This window comes from Bison bison, unplaced genomic scaffold (genome assembly GCF_000754665.1).
Source record: "Bison bison bison isolate TAMUID 2011002044 unplaced genomic scaffold, Bison_UMD1.0 scf7180017864467, whole genome shotgun sequence".
Taxonomy (NCBI): Eukaryota; Metazoa; Chordata; class Mammalia; order Artiodactyla; family Bovidae; genus Bison; species Bison bison.
The window spans coordinates 11,806-18,884 of record NW_011495028.1 but is presented as its reverse complement, the minus strand read 5'-3'; positions in this window follow the sequence as shown (position 1 = coordinate 18,884).

Sequence of the window (7,079 nt, the reverse complement as noted above, 5' to 3'; positions counted from 1 at the left end):
GCCATGAAGTGATGGGACCAGATACCATGGTCTTAGTTTTCTGAATGTTAAGTTTTAAGTCCAACTTTTTCTCTCTCCTTTTTCACTTTCATCAAGAGGCTCTTCCGTTCCACACTTTCTAGCATAAGGGTGGTGTCATCTGCATGTCTGAGGTTATTGATATTTCTCCCGGCAATCTTGATTCCAGCTTGTGTTTCTTCCAGTCCAGCGTTTCTCATGCTCTCTTACCAACTTTTAAACCTGCAATACAGTGTTGTTAGCTATAGACACTATTCTGTACATTAGAGCTCCAAGACTTACTTATGTGTAACTGAAAGTTTACAGATTTGGACCATTTCTCCTACCCTCTACCTACCACCTCTGGCAACCATTAATCTTTTCTTGGTATCTGTGAGTCAGTTTTTTATTTTAGTTTGTTAGAAATCACATGCAAATGAAATCACACAGTATTTGTCCTTCTCTGACATTTCACTCAGGATAATGCCCTTGTGGTCCATCAGTGTTATTGCAAAAGGCAAAATATACTTTATTTTTTATGGATGAATAATATTCACATATATATATTTATAGTTATACATCACATTTTATTTGTCATTTATCTATCAGTGGTCATCTAGGTTGCATCTATATCTTGGTAATTTTATGTAATGTTGCTATGAACATGAAGGTGCAGATATCTTTTCCAAGTAGTGTTTTCCTTTTCTTCAGATAAATACCCAGAAGTGTAATTGCTAGATCATTTGTAAATTCTACTTTTATTTTTTTGGGGAACCACCATACAGTTTTTCACAGTGGCTGCACCAATTTATATCCCCATGAAAAGTGCACAAAAGGTTCTCTTTTTATCATATCCTCGCCAACACGCATTCCTTGTCCCTGATAACAGCCGTTCTAACAGATGTGAGATGATATTTCATGGTGCTTTTGACTTACGTTTCCCTGATGATCAGTGACGTTGGGCACGTCTTCATATACCTGTGACCAACTGTATGTCTTCTTTGGGAAAATGGCTATTCAGACCCTCTGCCCACTTTTTAGTTGAATTGTTTATTCTTTTTCTGTAATATATATAGTATATCAGATACATGATTTGCAAATATTTCTCCCATTCTGTAAAGGCTTTTTTATTTTGTCGATGGTTTTTTTTGCTATACAGATCTTTTTAGTAAGCATGCAGTCCCATGTGTTACTTTATTTCGTTGCCTTGTTTTTGGTGTGAAATCCAAAAAAATCACTGCCGAGACAAATGTCAGAGAACGCCCCCCTGCCATATTTTCTTCCAAGAGTTTTATGGCTTCAGGTATTACATTCAAGTTTTTAATCCGTTTTGAGCTAATTTTGCTTGTGGTGTAGGATAGGAGTCCTGTTGCATTCTTTTGTATGTGACTGTTTAATTTTCCCAACACAACTTATTAAAGAGACTATCTTCTCCCCATTATATATTCTTGATTCCTTTGTCATAAATTAATTGACCATATATGTGGGTTTATTTCTAGGCTTTCTGTTCTATTCCTTTGACCTATGTGTCTGTTTTTATGCTAATACCATATGTTTGTGTGTATTTTTCATCTTTTATATACATTTTCCCTGATCCCATCTCTTTGTCAGGAGACATATTTAAATAATATGCTTGACAGTCCTACCCACATCAAATGGAAGGTCCAGTTCTCTCCCTAGGGGTCTGCAAATCTCTAAGCAGGAGCAAAAAGATGGGGAAAGTTGGGCAGGGGGAGCACAGTTTTCATTCTTACAACCATCCTTGACTCTGAATTTCTGCTCTCATAAATCTAAAGTTCTCACTCTTTTCCTTGTTCTTTTTCTTCTGCTCTGAAAAGACCCTCGATTACTTTTGGACTCTGTGGGAGAGGGCGAGGGTGGGATGATTTGGGAGAATGGCATTGAAACATGTATAATATCATATAAGAAACAAATCGCCAGTCCAGGTTCGATGCAGGATACAGGATGCTTGGGGCTGGTGCACTGGGATGACCCAGAGGGATGATACGGGGAGGGAGGTGGGAGGGGGGTTCAGGATGGGGAACACATGTACACCTGTGGTGGATTCATGTTGATGTATGGCAACACCAATACAATATTGTAAAGTAATTAGCCTCCAATTAAAATAAATACATTTATATTTAAAAAATAATAATAAAATAATTTTTTTAAAAACTCAACTCTTTTTAAAGGTCTTTTTCTTCTGTTCCTCCTTGGGAGTCTTTTCACATTGCTTTGGCTACTCCATTTTAGGGTACCCTTCGCACTAAACTCTGCAGGAAACGGAACTTTCTTGTTATATAGCTTAATCCCTGGGCTCTGGGTTGGCCTTCAGATATCAGGCTGCTCACTAACATTATCTCTAAGGCAGTATACTCAGGGACTTCTCTTGAGTAGCCCAGAACTGGATGAATTTGAAATTTCACCCTTTCATATGGAAGAAAATGATATGCGATTTATATTCCTACTCATATGGTATTTATACATTCTTCCTCCACCTTCAGGAGGCAAAAGTAGTCATAGTTTAAAATAAGATTTTTCCTCCATTACATTCCTTCTTATTAATATTTAGTCATTATTTTATTTTATTAAAATATTTTCTCAGCTCATTCTTTTTTTTAAATTACTCATTATTATATCATACCATTTCCCCACAGCTGACTGATCTCTTTTCTGCAAATCTAACTCCTACTCACTCAACAAAGATCATCTGAAATCCCGTTTCTCTCACAAAATGTGTGTATACAAAAGCTTGTGTAAATAAACACCCCACTAATCTTAATGTAGTTTTTTACACTTCACAAAGGACTTGCACATACAAATTCTCATTTGATGCTCTCGATGTTGTTAGGACTTTCATTTTACATAAGAGAAAATTCAATCTTTGTGCAACCGAACAACTAACCCAAGGATATACAGTTAAATTGACTGGAGCTGCTGCTGCTAAGTCGCTTCAGTCGTGTCCGACTCTGTGTGACCCCATAGACAGCAACACACCAGGCTCCCCCGTCCCTGGGATTCTCCAGGCAAGAACACTGGACTGGGTTGCCACTTCCTTCTCTACAGTTTCGCATTTCAGGGAAAGATCTGTTTTCCTTTTAACTTTTGACCCCTTCACTCAAGGCCTGTTTGTTTTTTAGTTGTTGGCATTTACTATAGCTTTGCAATATAGTTTGAAATCAGAAACTGTGACATCTCCAACTTTGTTCTGTCGCAGGATTACTTTGGTTATTCAGGGTCTTTTGTGGTTCCACACAAATTTTAGATTTGTTTTTTTCTGTTTCTATGGAAGTCTCCTGTGGGGTCACTGCTCCTGTCTCTTGGGTCCTGGTGCACACTGGGTTTTGTTTGTGCCCTCTAAGAGTCTCTGTTTCCCCAGTCCTGTGGAAGTTCTGTAGTCAAATCCCACTGACCTTCAAAGTCAGATTCCCAGGGGCTTCCCAGTCCCTTTGTCAGATATCCAGGATGGGAAGCCTAGAACTTTCACAACAGTGTGAGAACTGCTTTGGTGTAATGGTGCTGCAGTTGGTATATCCCCCACCTGGTGGCTCAATAGTGGGCCTAATGGCAGCCTCCTGCACAATGACTTATAACTTCTCTGCAGAGTGCATCATGTGAAATGCCAGACTGGATGAAGCTCAGGCTGAAATCAAAATTGCCAGGAAACATATCAGTAACCTCAGATATGCAGATGACACCACCTTTATGGCAGAAAGTGAAGAAGAACTAAAGAGCCTCTTGATGAAAGTGAAAGAGGAGACGGAAAAGTTGGCTTAAAACTCTACATTCAAAAAACTAAGATCATGGCATCTGGTCCCATCACTTCATGGCAAATAGATTGGGGGAAAAATGGAACAGTAACAGACTTTATTTTCTTGGGCTCACTGTGGATGGTGACTGCAGCCATGAAATGAAAAGACGCTTGCTCCTTGGTAGAAAAGCTATGATAAACTTGGACAGCATATTAAAAAACAGAGACATCACTTTGCCAGCAAAGGTCCAGTCAAAGCTATGATTTTTCCAGTAGTCATGCATAGATGTGAGAGTTGGACCATAAAGAAGGCTGAGTGCTGAAGAATTGATGCTTTGCAATTGTGGTTCTGGAGAAGACTCTTGAAAGTCCCTTGGACTGCAAGGAGATCAAAACAATCAATTCTAAAAGAAATCAATCCTGAATATTCATTGGAAGGACTGATGCTGAAGCTGAAACTCCAATACTTCAGCCACCTGATGGAAAGAACTGACTCACTGCAAAAGACCCTGATGCTGGGAAAGATTGAAGGCAGGAAAAGAAGTGGATGATTGGATGGCATCACCGATTCCATGGACATGAGTTTGAGCAAACTCTGGGAGATAGTGAAGGACAAGGAAGCCTGGCGTGCTGCAGTCCATGGGGACACAAAGTGACACAAGTGAGTGACTGAGGAGCATTTCTGTGGGAAAATGCCATGGGAATTTTCATAGAGATCACATTGAAACTGTAGAATGTTTTGGGTTGTATGGACATTTTGAAAATACTAATTCTTCCAATTTATGAGCATGGAACATGTTTCCACTTATTTGTATCTTCTTCAGTCTCTTTCATCAATATCTTACAGTTTTCAGTGTATAAGTCTTTCACCTCCTGGTTAAATTTATTCCTAAGCATTTTATTCTTTTTGATGCAATTTTAAATGGCATTGTTTTCTTAACTTCTCCTTCTGATAGTTTGTTATTGGTGTATAGAAACAAACTGATGTATATGTATATAGATCTTGTATCCTGAAACTTCACTGAATTGGTTTCTTTGTTCTAATAGTTATTTGGTGGAGTCTTCAGAGTTTTCTGTATACATAATATCATGGCATCTGCAAATAGAGAACTCTCTGTGATTTGGATTCCTTTTCTTTTTCTTGCCCAGTTACTGTGGCTAGGACTTCTAATGCTCTGCTGAATGAAAGTGATGAGAGTGAGCATTCCTTTTTTGTTTCCGATCTTAGAAGAAAAGCTTTCTACTTTTCACCATTGAATATGATGTTATCTGTTACTCTTGTTGTTGTTCAGTTGCTAAGTCATGTCCGACTCTTTGTGACCCCATGGACTCCAGCATGCCAGGCTTCCTTGTCCTTCACTATCTCCCAGGATTTGCTCAAACTCATGTTCATTGAGTCAGTGATACCATCCAACCATCTCAGCCTCTGTTTCCCTCTTCTCCTCCTGCCCTCAATCTTTCCCAGAATTGGGGTCTTTTCCAGTGAGTCAACTCTTCACATCAGGTGGCCAAAGTACTGGAGCTTCAGCTTCAGCAACAGTCCTTCCAATTCAGGGTTGATTTCCTTTAGGATTGACTGGTTAGCTGTGGGCTTCTCATGTAAGCCTTTATTATGTTGATGTAGATGGCTGGATGGCATCTACAATGGACATGAGCTTGAGTGAACTCCGGGAGTTGGTGATGGACAGGGAGGCCTGGTGTGCTGCGATTCATGGGGTCGCAAAGAGTCAGACACAACTGAGCAACTGAACTGAACTGAACTGATGTTTCCCTTGCTACCCAGTTTGAGAGTTTTTATCATGAATGGATGTTGAATTTTGTCAAAAGCTTTTTCTGCATCTACCGATATGATTTTATGGTTTTTATCCTTCATTTTGTTAACATAATGTATCACATTGATTCATTTGTGGACAATGAACCATCCTTGCATCCCTGGAATAAATCTCACTTGATCATGATGTATACTTTTAATGTATTGCTGAGTTTGGTTTCCTAATATTTTGTTGAGGATTTTGCATCTATGTTCATCAGGGATATTGGTCTTGAATTTTCTTTTTTGTGTGATATCCTTGTCTGGTTTTTGTTTGGCTTCATAAAAGGAGTTTGAAAGTGTTCCTTCCTCTTCATTTTTTTTTAAAGAGTTTGAGAAGGATGGGTAATAAGTCTTATTTAAGTGCTTGTTAGAATACACCAGGGAGATGTCATCCTAGACTTCTGTTTGTTGGGAGGTTTTTGATTACTCTTTCAGTCTCCTTACAAATAATCAGTCTGTTCAAATATTCTATTTCTCCATGATTTAGTCTTGGTAGGTTGTCAGTTTCTAGGAATTTGTCCATTTTTTCTAGTTGTGCAATTTGTTGGCATTTAATTCATAGTATTTTCCAATTTTATCCTTTTTTTTCTGGCTAAGGTATTATAAAGCATACTCAATTTCAGTATGCATGTCCAATAAGGACTTAAATAAAATCATATCCCCATATCATTATCAGACGCACCAAAATTAAGAAAATCTCCTCGTACGACCCATCATCCAGCAAATATTAGAATTCATATGATTGTCTCACAGATTCTCTCTACTGTTGCTTTATCTTATTTAAGAGCTAAGCAGAGTTTACACCTTGCACTTGACTGTCATGTCTTAAGTTCCTTTTATTCAATTTAACTACTACCCTGCCATTTTTTCCCATACCATTAATTTACTGGAGAAATAATATCACTTGCACTGTAGAATATTCCCTGAATTTACAGCTGATTGTTTCCTTATGATATTCCTCTTATTTTTTTAGATAGTTAGATCTGGAATGTTTATTAAATTTAGGCTCTATATTTTATGTAAGAATACGTCATAGTGCTTGGTATGTATTTCCTATTTTATCACCTGTTGGAAACATAATGTCTAATAGTTTCATGTTTCATGATGAAATATGGCTCCTGGATTTAAATGATACCAGCTTCATTCCTATTTAGAATATTTTTCATCAACTTTTCACCTGTTTTAGCAATTGATAATTGTGAATAGATCCAGCATTTCTTTCAGTTCAGTTCAGTTCAGTCACTCAGTTGAGTCCAACTCTTTGCGACCCCATGGACTGTAGCTAGCCAAGCTTCTTTGTCTGTCACCAACTCCTAGAGCCTGCTCAAACTGATGTCCATCAAGTCAATGATGCCATCCAACCACTCATCCCCTATCATCCGCTTCTCCTGCCTTCACTCTTTCCCAGCATCAGGGTCTTTTCCAATGAGTCAGTTCTCTGCATCAGAGGCCAAAGTATTGGAATTTCAGCTTCAGCATCAGTCCTTCCTATGAATATTCAGGATTGATTTCCTTTAG